We start from the raw sequence: 18,797 nt of genomic DNA on the forward strand, positions 1-18,797 counted from the left end.
AATGCTGTCATTTGCACCAACATGGATGGACTTGGAAGACATTATATTAAGTAAAATAAGTCAGATGCAGAAAGATCAATATTTCATGATCTCACTCATTTGTGGAAACTGATAAAGCTGATCTCATAGAAGAATAGAGTAGAACTGTGGTTACCAGCAGCTGAGAAGACTAGAAGAGAGGGAGAGATGGACAGAGATTGGTCAATGGACACAGAAATACAGTTAGGTAGGAATGAGTTCTGGTGTACTGCACACTAGGAAAACTAGGGCTAACCAAATTATATTTTATATTTCAAAATACCTAAAGAGGATTTTAAATGTTCTCACAAAGAAATGATAAATATTCGAAGTGTTAAATATCCATCACCTAGTGTATGCATGTATCGAAATACCCACAGTGTACCTTGCAAATAGATACAATTACAATGTGTAAATTAAAAACAAAACTTTTTTAAAAATGAAGACAGCATCTCCTCCTCGATTAGGGAGTTGCTTCTCAAGGTTATTTACAATCTTAATTTGTTTGGCAATGCTTTGTTACAATGCTCAGATGAACTTTCATCCTGTAAAAAAAAAAATATGTAAGCCCTCTAATTCCAAATCCAAATTAATAACTGTGTAATGTACCAAACCAAATATTAAATTTTATTCTTCATGCTACATGAGTTAATTCTGCATTTAGAAGATGTTGTCCATTAAATTATTCAGTCTCCTGAATGTAACACCCCATATGAGAAATTTATTGTAGAACTTTAAATTGGGGCAAAAATCTCTCCCAAGGAACTTTTATGCTTTCTCTGTCCAATAATGAGGGTCATTTTCCTTTCTTCCCTGATTGACAGAAACTTCAGGCCCAACATGAAGTATATTCATGGAAATATTATGCACCTCATGGCTACAGTATCTGCCATTTTCATTTTTCTATGAGTCTGATTTTCCATGTCAATCTTTATTTTATTTGTGGAGAGGGAAGATAGTACACATTCTTTGGTAAATTAAAATACAAAGAATAATATGCTACCTAACATGTGAATAACAAAGTTTCAGAGTATAATTATGTACAATGACCCACCATTTGAAATAAATCACTGATACATAAGCTTCCTGATTAAGCCATGTTGAATGGGCACAAACACCTCATTTCATTTAGATGGAAGGCTGTTTAAGCAAAATCTGAGGATTTTAAAGTAGATCTGATTTGGTCTTAATTTCTGTGTTAATGCTTTCCCAAATATTTTAGACTTTAGGAAATATCCCTTCTTCTACACTAGCTGGGTAGAAAGCCAGGATCATCATTATAAGTCACTAGCAGATCCGGTCACATATTAGCGGGAAAAAGTTTAAATAGAGAAAAAAAACAATTCCTATTAACAAACAAAAAACTGAAATGTAGGCACCAAAGTGAGAAAGCTGGCCAATGTACCTTTCTGAAATAATTGGAAGAATTAATCACAAGCCCTTATTTCTTAAACTAAGAAGCCCATTGATTATACCCAATAAGGGCTTTTTTAAGGAATGAGTAATAGATGTGAAAGTAAACTGAATAGTGTCTATATTAATTTTGTGACCTTCCTTAGTTCTTATGAACTATAAAAATATATTAGTAATAATACATGTAATAAGTTCAAACAGACTATGCTATCTATTCTAATAGTATTATACTTGCTTTTTAGGAAAAATATTATTTAATGCAGGACTGAAATTTTGGTTACCACAATAGTAAGAAGAAATTAGATAATGAGCAGCAACTAAACAAATAGCTTTCACATGTAGAGTTTAGTTTAGATTTTCCTCCCTTCAAATTGTGCTTCTGAAAAGGAAAGATGACAGGAGGATTGGAGGGTATAATCTGAAGCTTTGGCCACCTTATCTTTCCTGTCTTTTCACTTTACTATTATAATCCTGTAAGGACTCAGGCTTTTCGTCCAGGGCTACGTATTTAGTAACACGTCCCTTTGTCTAATTACCATACCATCTTAGGCAAACCAGTCCAATAAGCTCTCCCATTTACCTGCTGCCCCTTTAAGAGCATTGAAAATGAGGCTTCTAAGATATGAGTTCTTTTGAACTTTCATGTTTGTCCTTTACTCTGGCCATAAAACTTTGACCTTCTAAGTTATAATAGTGACTCTACCACTTCTTAGCTTGGGTTTCTGCTTCAGGCTCTGGCTGGCCTCCTGGTGAGTGACAGTACCTTGTCACCCCATACTTCTCTATAAGCATCAATTACATTAATGGTTAATGTTTATGGAATATGGTGCTTAATACGCACATTCATTTGACAAAATGTATTGTTTAGTATGTGCAAATCTGTACTATCTGCTAAGAACTGAAAAAAAAAAAAGCAATCCAGACAAAGTTCTCTGTTCCTACCAGGAATCAGACATGATCCTACAGAGTTAGGAATATATGAAAACAAACAGGTTTAGATACACTGAAAGAAAGGAGTCATTTTTAAGAGTATATCAAAGGATGTCAGCTAACTAAAAAAAAAGTAATATCAGGCTTTCCCAAGCTGAGATATGAAAGATAAAAGAATTAATTAGACACAGAGGACAAACATTCCAGACAGAGCAAACAGTCTGGGCAGAGAGACTGTGACAACTGAGTCAGGGGAAGAGGTGGGGACAAGATGGCATGGCCCATTTGAGAAACTGCAGAAGTTGGCATGGCCTGAGTACAGAAAGCTACAGTCAGAAAGAGGCAAGCACCATATGAAGCAGAGCTTCTTAGGTTATGTTAAGGTTTTAGGTCTTTATCTTTGCAGCAGTTAAAGCTATTGAAAGATTTTAAGAAAAAAAATGGCACAATTATATTTGGAGTTTAAAATAATAACCCTCCTTAAGATTAGGGCTACAGGACTGGAGGTGGATGGATTGGATGCGGAGTGACTAGTTATAAGGATATCACAGTAGTCCAGGTGAGAAACAATAGCATCCTAATCTAATAGTAGCTCACTTAAGGGACCTAATGTGCCAGATATATTATTTCTGAGGTTACCCTCACAATAATCCTACATATCAGAGACTGTTTACTGTTTACCTTTACAGATGAGGAAGTGAGGTTAAGAGATGCTGAGTGACTTTCTAAGGTCACAAAGATAAGCAACAGGAGAGAAACTCAAGCCCGAGTAGCCTAGCAGTAAGACTCGTTCTCACACTCGCATCCTATGCTACTCCCCAGAAAGTGATGGCATTGGAGTTGAAAAAAAAAAAAGTGCACAGATTCAAGAGATCCTGGAAGTTGAAATCTCACAGGGCACAGTGATGGATTAGCTGTGGAAATTAAGGAGGTGATATCAGAGTGAGGAAATGTCAAGAACAGAGTCTAAGGGTCTGATTTACACGGGTGGATAGAAGGTAGTGCCATTCACTGAAATAGGGAATACTGAAAATTAGGTGGTTTTTTTTTTTTTTTTGAGGATGAGTAGGTGGAATGTGGTAAGAGTCACTGATAATTTGGAATTCAATGTTGAATTTGAGGAATTTTGAGCTACCAAGTACAAATACCAAGTAGACAGGTGGATACATGGTCTGGATATCGCAAGAAGCTTCTTGTTTGGAGATGTAAATCTGAAAGACATCACCATGTGCGAGATGAAGTCATGGGCATAGCTGTACTTACTAGAGTATGTGAAACTCACAGGGTAGGCCCATTCTTCTATATCCCTGTGACAAAAACTCAGACTAATAGCTTTCTGCCAGTTACGAATAATAAAAGTCACTATGAGCTCATATCACATCCAGTGCAATGAACAAAGCTCCAAACATCCCAGCAGCTCAGGCCTACCAGGGCAAAAAGAGGAATTAATTTTTTCTTTTCATTTCCTCTCCCATATCCTCCTCTATCCATTCCCTGGCTGCTTACTCCTTCTGGAGAGAACCCAGAAACTTAGTGAAGAAAGAGCACACGGTGGAAGTGACTGATGAATTTGGAATGTGGGATCAATACCCTCTCGTGGAGACCCACATGTCAAGGACTCCTCAGTATCTCCATTTAGCTGTCTAATAAACATTGCAAGTTTAGTGTGTCCAAGATCAAATCTGATTTCCTCTTACCTACTACACCTGCTCCTCCTGTTAGCAAATGGCAACTCCATTCTGCCAGTTGTTTGAACCAAATACCTTAAAGTCCTCTTTTCTCACATAGTCCACTTCAAACCATTAGCATTTCCTGTCTATCTTCACAGTAGTTACTTGCTATAAAGTCACTGCAAACCCCGAATTAGCTAATACTGAATCACTGATCCTAGAGAAAATGAGGGTTTTTGTTCCCAGTGTGCCTTAAGCCACAACATTTTTGCCAAGTGATCAGACATAACCTTACTTTATGTGTGTTTCTGTTTAAAGACAGCTTATTTAATATCTTTTTGATTAATTATTATTAACTCCTGGCCAGCCAGCACTGTAACTCCCACCTGAACACAGTTTCTATAACACGTGTATTTTCTCTGTAAGGCACATCACAGCCTTCTTTTACTTAGAAATACTAGACAGCACTTTAGGTCTAAGCTTGGGGCCATTTTAGACAGCAAAATCATCAGCAAAATTGCAAAAGCCGCAGCACAAGACTGTAATGAGGACATTTTCAATGAGACCTGAAACAAGAAGGCAGAGTGTCATCTTGGAACATGCACAGCAGACAGTTCACATCTTTTGCCCCACCTGGTGCACATGCATGTCTGAAAATGAGCACCAAAAAAGAGTGTCTCAAGTATTGACTTTGGGGTTACAAATTTTAACAAGGAAGCAAATTCACCAATATGGAATCTGTGGATGATGAGGATCAACTGCAGAATCTGCCCACTTCTCACCACCATAACCACAACCACCCGGTCCAAACGGCCATCATCTCTTCACTTGCACTAGACTTCTAACCTGATCCCAGTGCACACCAGTGTCGCCAAATATTCCCAGTGTCCCTCAACAGTCAAGCATTCACATGACTTTTTAATCTCAAATCAAGACCATGTCATCCTTTTTCTCAAAACCCTCCAGTGTCTTTCAACCTCTTTTGAAATGAAATCCAAAATTCTGGCCCTATCTGCATAAGGCATTGAGTGATCTGGGGCCCCTGGGCTCTTCTTGGCCTCATGTCCTGTCACTCTCCCTTGTCTCACTCCATTCTAGATAAACATGCTCCCACCCAGGGGCCTTTCTACTTATTTTTCCTTCTTGAAAGCCTCTTTGCATGGCTAGCCTCTGGAGTGAGTTCCTATAATTTTCAGTACCCCCAGCATTTATTTTGAATATAAGTTTAAATTTCTCATAGCAGAAGCAGGGCTCAATTACCCTGGACATTTTCCAGTTCTGTACCTCCTCCCAGCTCCTCAAGGTGGTTAATCTGCATAATGCCTTTGAACACTGTCCCTTGGGACCACCTCCTTCACCATCCAAGGGGACAGCTAGACATAACCTCTTGTTCCCCACACCTCTCAGGGACCGCACACACATGCAGCAGTGACTACTTCTCACTCACAGCTTGACCCCTAGAACTCACGCCTGCTTGCTTTTGTTGTTGTTGTTCTAATTAGTTATACATGACAGCAGAATGCATTTCAACTCATTGCACACAAAAGAGCACAACTTCTCATTTCAAAGGCCTGGATGCTTTAAACCCACGAATTAGAAACTCCTCATAGGGAAACTGCTTGGGCAACACCCAGTGTTGTGGTCCCAAGAGGTCCTGTCTTGCTCCCCACCTACTGGCTGAGAATACACACCCGAAACAATTCCCCTACCCCTCCCTGTTGGTCCTCCTCTCTGGGATCTGCAAGTAATACAAATACTTCTGCTATTTCACAGGCTTCTTTGTTCTGTCTCTCTGTCTCTCATCCCACCGACATGTTCAGACCTAACTTCTTTCTATATCAGGGCTAGAATTTAGAGCCACTCTCAAGACAGACCTTAAGACCAAGTTGCAAAGAATTGATAGTTACAAAACACCCTCTCAGTTTCTTCAAATCTCTCCTTAAATATCTCCTTATCAGAAACAGTCCTTCCAAGATGACCCTCATATAATACCACCCCATTACTCTGTCTTCCTTACCTGGTTTAACTGCGGCATTTTACCACTGAACTACAATCCTAGCCCTTTTTATTTTGAGATGGGGTTTTGTTAAGTTGCTTAGGGCCTTGCTAAATTGCTGAGGCTAGCCTCAAACTCATGATCCTCCTACCTCAGCCTCCCAAGTCTCTGGGAGGCAGGCTCCATTGGCTTAATTTTTCTTACCAGCACTTATCACCCCCTGACATATTTTGTATCATTTATTGTTGTTCGACACTGCTTTTTTCACTATATTCTGAGAAGCTAGAACATCCAGCACCACATAAGTGCTCAATGAGTACTGATCAAGTGAATGAAGACTCTGGCATTCTTCCACAGACCTCTTTTATGGGTAATCTGTCCTGGCCTGACACTGCAATTCCATGATACTGCTAAAGCCTCACACCCAGACTAGATTCAGGAGGCTCATTTTTCTCCTGGGTCCCTTCACCACCTGTGTAGTCAGCTTTCCATCACTGTGAAAAAGTTCTTGTAAAACTCCACTTAAACAAGGAGAGATTTATTTTGGCTCACGGCTTCAGAGGTTTTGGTCCTTAGCTGGCTCCGTTGCTCTGAGCTTATGCCAAGACAGAGTGTCATGGTGGGGAGTAGATGGTAGAACAGAGCTGCTCACCTCATGGTAGCTGAGAAGCAGAGGGAAGGAGCTCACAGGAAGAAGGTGCTGGGGACAAACTATTCTCTTCAAAGACACACCCCCATGACTTACTTCCTCCAACGAGGCCCCACCTCCTAATGTTTCCCCACCTCCCATCAAGTGTCACCAGCTGGGGACAAAGCTGAGCTTGTGGGAGACATTTAAGATCCAAACCCTGGTAGCTCCCCTTTACCTCTTGAGTCATTCCTCCTTAAATGGAATCCAAGACTGACTCCCTTACAAATGATGTTCACATCTAGTTTCCATAAAGCACACACTTCTACCCTGCTAAAAGAATTCTAGCCCTTGAATATGCCACACTCTTCTCTCCAGGCTTCCACTTTGGAGTTTCTTTTGCCTGAAACTCTCCCAGCCTCTACTCCTCAGCCCAACTCATCCATCACACCTCAGTCTCAATATCACCTCCTTCAGTGGATCTTCTCTGACTCACTAACCTGAGTTAGGGCCTCTAGTACAGCGTTTCACAAACTTTGCTATATAGGTATCACCTGGAGGCCTTGTTTAAACGATTCCTGAGCCCCATCTGCAAAGATTCTGATTGTGCGTGAAGAGGTATGTGAATTTGCAGTTCTAAAAACTCGAAGGTGAGTCAGGAAAGGCTTATTCAAAGTCCACACATTGAGAATCACTGCCCTAGATTACATGCTATAACAGTAATCATCACATTTCATTGTAGTATTTAACCATGCCCTTCCAGCAAGACAGTAAATTGCCTTGCTTAGAGTAAACCCTGCTGAACTTCTCAACTGACTCTGAAATCAGTAATGGGGAGAAGGGACATTATTTATTGGCTTCCTAAATCCTAATAGCCCTCATGTTTCAAAGTTCCACTCAATTTTCTCTCCATCTGACATTCTCAGCCTGACACATCCAACTTCCCCTTCACAGCTAACCTTCTTCTTTCACTTCTGTTAAAATCTTCCCAGATCACACCCAAACTAAATGAATCACCCTGAAATCTGGGTTCAGCCTTTCCTAAACAATGGTTAATTATAACACCTCCTTTGTGAGGTTAAGGGCCACGTGAAACTTGTCTTTGTGTACACTGAACTCCACAGCTCCTCCCACCACAGTATTCAATCTTCAGTCTTTTCCTCTCCATTCATCCTATTTTAACTGACAGTTGTCTATGTGTCAGGCTGCTGGTTAGATTTTGGGATGTAAGCCAAGACAAGATAGACACAGTTCCTGCCATCACTTTGTTGAACAAGTTCTGTGAGCCTTCATTAAAATTTAATTGATTTGATGCAACAGATAAAGAACTGGGCGCCCCCACCCTGGAGTACACTAAAACTCTGAGTGTTGAATCAGGGGAAAATGAGAGATCAAATCCAAGATCAATATTTTTTTTCCACCACATCTTTCAGAACATAACACACTATGTCTTACATAATAATAAGTCCACTGCTCCTATAATGTCTAGTATTTATTGAGCCCTTAACTATGTGTTAAGTACTTTATATAAATTATTGTACTTGTTTTTCATAGCCATGCTATCAGAAAACTGATGCACATGTTGTAAAAAATAAACAATCACTCCAAAGCAGATTTGAGTTAATTCTAAAATGAATGTTAGCTATTACTTGAAGTTATAACCTTCCATGGACATATCTCACTTTATAAAGGAAAAAAATTAAGCATTTATCTCTAAATATATTGGACAGATTATTCATTTTAATCCTTCTAATATTGATCTTCAAAGAAAATCAGGGTCTATTTCTAAAGAATCATTTTCCTGTATTAATCAGGATTTGGTCAGAAAAATAAAAGCCATCCCAGCTATTTTATGTAGAAAAAGGTTTAATAAAAGCAATTGCTAGAGAACCATTAGAATATAGCAGAAAAAAATATCATGAAAAAAATCTATCAGAAAATTCAAATGGACAGAGGTCAAAAGCAGAGGAAAATTTCTACCAGTGGAATCAGCTGCTGTGATACCAAAGAGAGGTTCTCAGGAGGATTCCCAAAAGTTACAGCAAAAATCCGAGGGTACCCAAGACCTGCCCAGATCTGCCATGGACAAAAATGACTTCTCTTCCTCTGATTTCCAAACCCCATGCTTGAGCCTCTCATTGACGGAAACTTAGCTGGCACTGTGCTGATGAAAAAGTCCTTCCCAGGTTTCATGTTACTATACTACAGGGACAGTTTAAAATGTCAGAAATGTAACTGAGAATGAGCAGCAATATCTGATAAATCTTACTCTGAATATTCAGTGTCCATTCACAATTTTGGCCCACAGTTAAACTTCCAAATAATAATAATAATAATATCAAAAACATACTTCCAACTAACAATGCAACAATCTCTTATACTAACAAAGATACACCCAATCCCCCACCCCCTCAAAAGCACAAAAAGTTCCCAAGATTACTGTATCCTTATCTTTGTAATGTTCATTTGTTTTCTAGCTCAGGCAAAATCCTTCTGTTGTAGATAATTTGTAATGTGAACAATGAGTAATAATGTTAATCACAACCATACATATCATATGAAATAGCAGAGAAAGGGAGAGAGGGAGAAAGTTAATATATCCAAGTATATACATGACAAATATTTTTTAAAAGTCATGTTTACCATAGCCTTAGTTTCTCAAACTGGTCACAAAGAGAAAATTGTTAAACTCCTTCTACTAAATTCCATTTGGCCTTTGCCTTTACTGAAATATATGAGTACTTTTACTGAAATATTGAAATACTTTTGCATTCCCATGTACTGTATTTGCATTAAAAAGCAGCACCTTATTTCCCTTTGAAAAGCAAGAACAATCACAGTAACCACTTTAGTAAACCCTTTATTTGCTTCCTAATTCAATTACATGAGGAAACCAAAGTGGCTAACTCAACTTCCCAGTAATTGGTAGAGGGTTCTCCATGGATCTTTCAATTTCCTACACATGTTTCAGCAGAGTCACAGCATTTGTTCCAGGACTGTCTTTCCAAGAATAGCTGCACAGCAAATAGCCTTTTTAAGAAGGAAATAGTGTGTCCTAACAGTGCAAAAGGAAGGTTTAGCATCCAGTATAATGAAGACAATATCCCCATTTGGGACAAAGGCAAGACCCGCTTACAGCATGTTATAAAGCACTCAGGTTTCTTAAGCTCCACATATTTTGGTCATGTGAGTCACTGTGTGCACCCACTGACAGGCATTTTTAATTTTGCATTACCCTATAGGAACTGGTGCTTGAGGACCAATGCAAATGCAGACACTTTGTTATTATTGTGGTAGATAATAAAGTTATTTTACTGACTCAAGAGTTTCAAGTCTTTTGTTAGCATTTATAAAACTGTGGCAGGCTAACTTGTTAGCTTGCAGGAAAGTACCAGCATTTTTACAACTTGACATTAAAATTCTATGCCTGATGACCTAAGTGTTTCTTCTTGAACGGTCTAAGCTGTGCATGGTCCATACACAGCCCTATGACGAACACCCCACCAGTAGATCATAAGACCCATCCAGCACTGTAATTGAGCCTTCAATAGATCATTCTACCTTTCTGGTCTTCAGTGATCATTCATCATTATATCAGGTCTCCTGTTTCTGAGTAGATGGGAACACTAGTGAATTTCACAGGCATAAGACTGTTTATTACTTCTTTTGCTTTTCTTTGGTCAGTAGCAAAATCATGTGGACAAGCAAAATAATGAACAAAACATGATGGTAATGTCAAAAGCACTGTGCCAAGAAAAAGCAAATCTACACAAGTAAATATTCATTTCAGGGAATACTAGGTAGTTAGCTAGCACCATTGCAGAATAGTGTCATCTCAGAATGTGGTATTGCTAGTGGCTGTTGGCAAGCTGATCCCAGTAAAATACGATTGATGAGGGAAATTGTGCACTATTGAGCCTTTGCATAGCCTTCATTCCTGACACAGATGGTCATATTTTACAAAGAATTATGAGCAATCAGTGAGTAACCAGAGAGGAAATGCTTACTGATATCTATAAACTGGCCCCAAACTGATTATTGGCAATCTTCTACACAGTAGATCCCTATGATCATGAGATGCAAAAATCCACACTCTGTAGCTATTCTGAGCATTTCATCCCTACATGCTTCTTCCTGAGAACTTCTAGTGAACAATTCTTCAATTTTATTTCTTCCAAGTCCCTAGTCATCTGACCAAAATTTCAGCAACTATCAATAACACAATCTATATCTACACCTTGCATCATTTCTTCTTACAGACAAAGTGAAAATCCAAGTGCTTATTTGAATTTCTGCCCCTAGGAGTTTTATTTACCCATTGGCTTCCAGGGCCATCTCTACATAGCGCTAGAATAATAAACCACATTTGGTGCATTGCTCACTCCCCATGATGTGGTAGGTTTGAAGGAAACGTGGCAATCCCAAAAAAGGGAGGTGTCATTTGGAAAAGAGCCAAGTACTCAAGAAACTTAGTTTGCATCCTTGATATGCTGAAGCTCCATACCATTGATGATACCATATGGATGTTTAGGGTTGACTTGAAAAATTAGATAATAGTTCATGATCAAATATTTCCAATACACCAAAATCCTTGTTCTCTTTATTATAATTCTCCTGAGTTTCCAAGATGACCAAATCTGCAGCCTTTCTGTTATAGTTATTTCAAGTACCATTGGATCTTTGGAGTCATAAGGCAAGTAGTAAACACTTGTTTGCACTGTACAGACGAGCTTCAGAGCTTTCCTTTATTTTGAGTACTAATCAAAACTAGAAGCCTTATTGGTGACTCAGGAAACAGATTGAACTAACACATTCCAGTGTACTCCAAAAAGGTATATATTGACCTGGAAACCAAGGATTCTGTTAGTCATGCCACAAACACATTGGAACTATATTTTCTTTTAAGATTATTCTTTACTTCTGATAAGCCATAAATGCTCTCTATGGAGTAAATTAGGAAAATCTTTGGCTACAAGAAACACTGTTGTTCTACTTCCTGTGATATTACCAGAAGGGCTTGAAATCTCACACCTTTAGTCTTTTCAGAAGTTGCAAAACTCTGCTAAAATTTCAAGAAGAATACACATTTAGTAAAACAGTATGGTTCTATAGCCATCTGATATTTGACAAAGGTGCCAAAAATAAATTTTGAAGAAAAGACAGCCTTTTTAACAAATGGTGCTAGGAAAACTGTATAGCTATATGTATAAAAATGAAACAAGACCCCTATATCTCACCCTGCACAAAAAAAACTCAAATTGAAATGGATCAAAGACGTAGGAATTAGACCAGAAATCTTACAACTGCTAGAAGAAAACATAGGGTCAACAGTCCATCATACATGTGCTAGCAACGACTTCCTTAACAAGACCCAAACGCAAGAAATGAAACCAAGAATCAATAAGTGGGATGCCATTAAAGTAAAAAGCTTCTGCACAGCTAAGGAAATGACTACAAGTATGAAGAGAGAGCTTACAGAATAGGAGAAAGAATTGGCCAGCTACTCCTCCAATAGGGGATTAATATCCCGAATATACAAACGACTCAAAAAACAACACCAAAAACACAAACAATCCAGTCAATAAATGATGGGCAAAAGAACTAAACAAAATTCTCAATAGAAGAAACACAAAAGGATAATAAATACATGAAAAAATGTTCAACATTTTTAGCAATTGGTGAAATGCAAATCAAATCTACACTAAGATTTCATCTCACTCTAGTCAGAATGGCAATGTTCAAGAATACAAACAATAATAAATGCTGTCAAGGCTTGAGGCGAAAAACATGAACTTTACATTGTTGGTGGGACCGCAGACTAGTATAACCACTCTGGAAAGCAGTATGAAAAATTCTCCAAACATGAGGGATGGAGCCTCCATATGACTCAACTATCCCACTCCTTCATATTTTCCCAAAAGATCTAAAATCAGAATACTACAGTAATATAGCCACCTCAACATTTACTGCAGCACAATTCACAATAGCTAAATTATGGAATCAACCCAGGTACCTGTCAAAAGATGAATGGACTAAGAAATTGTGATGCGTGCGCGCGCGCGCACACACACACACACACACACACATGCATTTACTCAGTCATGAAAATAAGGAATTTTCTGGTAAATGGATGAAAATGGAGAATATTCTGCTAAGTGAAATAAGCCAAATATTCAACTCAAAGGTTGAATGTTTTCTTTCATATGCAGAGGGTAGAGCAAAATAAAGCAAAGGGGAAGGCAAAGATTGGATAACATGAAGATAAAAGGAAGATGAGTAATATAGAAGAAGACCAAGAGGCAGAGTAGAGGGATGGGTAAGGGAAAGCAATACAGAATGATTTCATTAAAAATCCTGTTATGTACATATGTAACCAGGGGAGATTTCACCTTTATACATTGGTAGAAAGAACCAATCAAATATAAATAAAAACAGGAGCAAAAGGAAGTCTATTAAAGTAAGGAATATGGGAGAGGGGAGGGAGGGTGGGAGGGTAAAAGGGTGGGATAAAGTGGGGGATCTAAAATCTATGAATGGAAATCAATTTCCATGCATGAATGAGTTTGTCAGGATGAACCCAGCGATTATGTATAACTATAAAGCTCTCATTTTAAAAAAAAGAAATAAAAAAGAAACTCATAAGGGCTGGATTTGTGGCTCAGCAGTAAAGCGCTCACCTAGCATGTGCGAGGTACTGGGTTTGATCCTCAGCACCACATAAAATAAATAAATAAAATAAAGGTATTGTGTCAACTACAACTTAAATATATATATAAAAATTCACTTAATAAGCCTAGATAATGTATATAAAATAAACTTTTAGTCTTATTAAATGAATAAATTAATACCATATATTGACAGAGCTCCACACCAACAATAATTTGGAAAAACAGTATAACAATATCCCATAATGTCTGTCTGAGAGTATTCTTGGCAACAATTGTATCTATTAAACTCTTGAATAAATGTGAAAAATAAATAAATAGAAATAAAATAAAATGGTATGGTTTACTTTTTTGTTTCTCTCTATGCTTTCTAATATAAGGTTGAGTTGCATTAAAAGTACCCTACAGCAGAAACATTTGTTTCTTGAACTTAAATTAGAAATGACAATAATAGAAGCCTTAATACAAAAATCATGTTGAAATAATCATGTCTTGGTATAAATGTTTTAATTTTCATGTACATTCAAGTTCATCATACTCCAGTGAATATACCAATGCCTGAAATCTGTTATTCTGGATCTGATATGATTCTGGTTGAAGATGGCAGCATTAGTGGCCCAATTAAATAATGCAGTGGTACCACACTTTTCTTCTATTGTGCAAATTCATTGGAATTTTCCAGAGATATCCGTATCTTAGAAATTTATATTTAATGGCCTTTCTCCTGAAAGTTGAAGACTATTAATACTCCATATTTACAAGTAATTAAATAAATCACTGGATCTATTCCTTAGCACTTGTTTTTGATGCAAAAATGGGAAGAGGTCATCTTGTTTTATCACTAGTTAAGATTTCCAGAAACAAGTCATCCCATAATTATATCATTGATGTGAAATGAGGATTTGGTAATATCTGAGTGGTTTTAGAAAAATGTCAACAATTAGAAGCCACTTCTGAGAAGTGACACTGAAATATAACATCTTCCTTTATATATCATAGAATTGAAGTCTTTTTTTTTAATAACTGCTGGCAGGGGTTATTTTCATCCCAACCTATTACCTTAGTGATTATATAGTAACGAATACTGATCAGCTTACTAAGCAGAGAAAGAATTTCCTAAATTAAATCACCGTGACTGGCGGAATCATATTTTGGGTAGGACATCAATCACAATTTGACCTTCTCCAACAGTGCTGTTTATAGACTATATCCACCTTTCAAATAAACGTATAAAATAACTCATTCTTAAATTGTCTCATATCGGTGAAGTATGAGCAATGTGTTTCTGCAGAGAGGGTAAATTTTTAAAGATTTCATGATGGATTATTGAATTACAGTATCTATCTTTACAAATGATAAAGATAACTCAGAAATGATTTAGCCATGAAGATAAATGCTATAATAGTTCATTTTATACAGATTATTGAACTTAATATTCTTTTGCATTCTTCGTTCTATAAAATTCACTTCCACTGAAAATTTTTCCATTTATGTACCGAAACTTAAAATAAACAATGACCACTATATATAAGAGGAATTCACATTAGTGAAGTAAATCTAAAATGAAAGAAAAGGCTCAGAAGCCACAAATGATTTCTCTTCATATGTATGAAATTGTCATAAATTAAATTAATCATCAAAAAGGTCAGTCATTTGAGAGCTAATATTCATGTCCCTGAAAAGTTGAAAGCAATGAAATTAGATTTTTTAAAATGTATTTGGCTTATTATTTTCCATAGGTTGACTTGAAATAGATTGAGTATTCTAAATATAAAGGATTTTTTTGACAATCTTATTTAGGAAAAAAAAAAAAAAAACCTAAGGAGGAAATCCCCCTGAAGAGCTTCCACAAATAACACTATGTAGTAAGGTTAAAGGCTTTGACATAGAAAGTCAGAATTATTTAAAATATATTTCCAAGTTGTTATTAATAACAATGAACTCAAATATACCTCTGTTTTAATGTCATTAAGGATCTTTTTCGTAAATTTTTTTATTCTAATTTGTTATATATGACAGCAGAATGCATTACAATTCATATTACACATGTAGAGCACAATTTTTCATATCTCTGATGGTATACAAAGTATATTCACACCATTTGTGTCTTCATACATGTACTTAGGGTAATGATGTCCATCTCATTCCACCATCTTATTTATCCCCATTTCCCCCTTCCATCCCCTTCCATCCCTTTATCCTATCTAGAGTTTGTCTAATCCTCCCATGCTCCTCCACCCAACCCCACTATGAATCAGCCTCCTTATATCAGAAAAAACATTTGGCATTTGTTTTGGGGGGCTTGGCTAACTTCACTTAGCATTATCTTCTCCAACTCCATCCATTTGCCTGCAAATGCCATCATTTTATTCTCTTTTATTGCTGAGTAATATTCCATTGTGTATATATACCACATTTTCTTTATCCATTCATCTACTCAAGGGCATCTAGGTTAGTTCCCCAGATTAGTTATTGTGAATTGTGCTGCTCTAAACATTGATGTGGCTGTATCCCTGTGGTATGCTATTTTTAGATCCTTTGGATATAGACCGAGGAGTGAGATATCTGGGTCAAATTGTGGTTCCATTCTCAGCTTTCCAAGGAATCTCCATACGGCTTAACATATTGGCTGCACCAATTTGCAATCCCACCAGCAATGTATGAGTGTACCTTTTTCCCCATATTCTCGCCAACATTTGTTGTTTGTGTTCTTAATAGCTGCCATTCTGACTCAAGTGAGATGAAATCTTAAAGTAGTTTTGATTTGCCTTTCTCTAATTGCTAGTGATGATGAACATTTTTTCATATATTTGTTGATTGATTGCATATCATCTTCTGAGAAGTGTCTATTCAGTTCCTTGGCACATTTATTGATTGTGGTTTTTTTTTTTTTTAGTGTTTAACTTTTTGAGTTCTTTATATACCCTAGAGATTAGTGCTCTATCTGATGTGCAAGTGGTAAAAATTTGCTCCCAAGATATAGCCTCTCTATTCACCTTACTGATTATTTCTTTTGCTGAGAAGAAGATTTTTAGTTTGAATCTATCCCATTTATTTTTATTTTTATTTTTTTTAATATGGGATGCTTAACCACTAAGCCACATCCCCAACCTTTTTTAAAAAATATTTTTTAGTTGTAGTTGAACACAATACGTTTATTTTGTTTATTTATTTTTATGTGGTGCTGAGAATCGAACCCAGGGCCTAACATGTGGTAGGTGAGCACTCCACTACTAAGCCACAAGCCCAACTCCTCCATCCCATTTATTGATTCTTGATTTTAATTCTTGCACTATAGGAGTCTTATTAAGGAAGTCAGAGCCTAATCTGACATAATGGAAATTTGGGCCTACTTTTTCTTCGATTAGATACAGGGTCTCTGGTTTAATTCCTAGGTCCTTGATCTACTTTGAGATGAGTTTTGTGCATGGTGAGAGGTAAGGATTTAATTTCATTTTGTTGCACATGGATTTCCAGTTTTCTCAGCACCATTTGTTGAAGGGGGTATCTCTTCTCCAATATACGTTTTTGGAGACTTTGTCTAATATAAGATAACTGTAATCATGTGGGTTAGTCTCTGTGTCCTCTACTCTGTACCATTGGTTTACCAGTCTGTTTTTGTGCCAATACCATGCTGTTTTTGTTACTATTTCTCTGTAGTATAAAGTCTAGTATAGTGATGCCACCTGCTTCATTCTTCTCGCTAAGGATTGCTTTAGCTATTCTGGGTCTCTTATTTTTCCAGATGAATTTCATGACTGCTTTTTCTATTTCTATGAGGAATGCCATTGGGATTTTGGTTGGAACTTCATTAAATCTGTATAGTGCTTTTGGTAGTCTGGTCATTTTGGTAATACTGATTCTGTCTATCCAAGAATAAAGGAGATCTTTCAATCTTCTAAGGTCTTCTTTAATTTCTTTCTTTAGCATTCTGTAGTTTTCATTGTAGAGGACTTTCATCTCTTTCGTTAGGTTGATTCCCAAGTTTTGTTGTTGTTGTTGTTTTGTTTTTTGATGCTGTTGTAAATGGAGTAGTTTTCCTCATTTCCCTTTTAGAGGCTTTGTCACTGATATACAGAAATGCCTTTGATTTATGGGTTTTGATTTTGTATCCTGCTACTTTGCTGAATTCATTTACAGTTCTAGAAGTTTTCTGGTAGAATTTTTTGGGTCTTCTAGGTATAGAATCATATCATTAGTAAATAGTGATAATTTGAGTTCTTCTTTTCCTATTCGTATCATCCCTTTAATTTTTTTGTCTGTCTAATTGCTCTGGCTAGTGTTTCAAGAACCATGTTAAATAAAATGGTGAAAGAGGGCCTCCCTGTCTTGTTTCAGTTTTTAGAGGGAATGCTTTCAGTTTTTCACCATTTAGAATGATGTTGGCCTGGGGGTTAGCAAAAATAGCTTTTATGATGCTGAGATATGTCCCTGTTATCCCTAGTTTTTTCTAGTGTTTTGAACATGAATGGAAGCTGTATTTTGTCAAATGCTTTTTCTCCGTCTATCGAGATGATCATGATTCCTAGATTTAAGACTCTTGATGTGATGGATTATACTTATTGATTTCTGTATGTTGAACCAACCTTATATCCCTGGGATGGACCCCGCTTGATCATGGTGCACTATCTTTTTGATATGTTTTTGTATTTTATTTGCAAGAATTTTAATAACTTTAGCATCCATTTTCATTAGAGATATTGATCTGAAGTTTTCCTTCTTTGATGTGTCTTTGTCTGGTTTTGGAATCAGGGTGATATTGATCTTATACCTCCCTCTTTTTCTATTTCACAAGATAATTTGATGAGTATAGGTACTAGTTCTTCTATATGGGTCTTATAGAACTCAGTTGTGTATTCATCTGGTCCCGGGCTTTTGGTAGGCTTCTGATGGCATCTTCTATTTTATTGCTTGAAATTGGTATATTAAATTCTGTATATCATCCTGATTCAATTTGGGCAAATTATTTGACTCTAGAAATTTGTCAATGCCTTTGATATTTTCTATTATGTTGGAATACAATACAAGTTTTCAAAATAATTTCTAATTATGTTCTGCATTTCTGTAGTGTCTGTTGTGATATTTCCTTTCTCATCAGGTATGTTAGTAATTTGAGTTTTCTCTCTTCTTTTTGTTAGCATGGCTAAGGGTTTGTCAACTTTATTTATTTTTTTCAAAGAACCAACTTTTTGTTTTGTCAATTTTTTCAGTTGTTTCTTTTGTTTCAATTTCATTGATTTTAGCTCTAATTTTAATTATTTCCTGTTTTCTACTGCTTTTGGTGTTGATTTGTTCTTCATTTTCTAGGGCTTTGAGATATAATGTTAAGTCATTTACTTATTGACTTTTTCTTCTTTTAAGGAATGAATTTCATGCAATGAACTTTCCTCTTAGTACCACCAGAGATTTCAATATGATGTATCAGTGTTCTCATTCATCTCTAAGAATTTTTTAATCTTCTCCTTGATGTCTTTTGC

The sequence above is a fragment of the Marmota marmota genome, unplaced genomic scaffold, assembly GCF_001458135.2.
Source record: "Marmota marmota marmota unplaced genomic scaffold, marMar, whole genome shotgun sequence".
Classification (NCBI taxonomy): domain Eukaryota; kingdom Metazoa; phylum Chordata; class Mammalia; order Rodentia; family Sciuridae; genus Marmota; species Marmota marmota.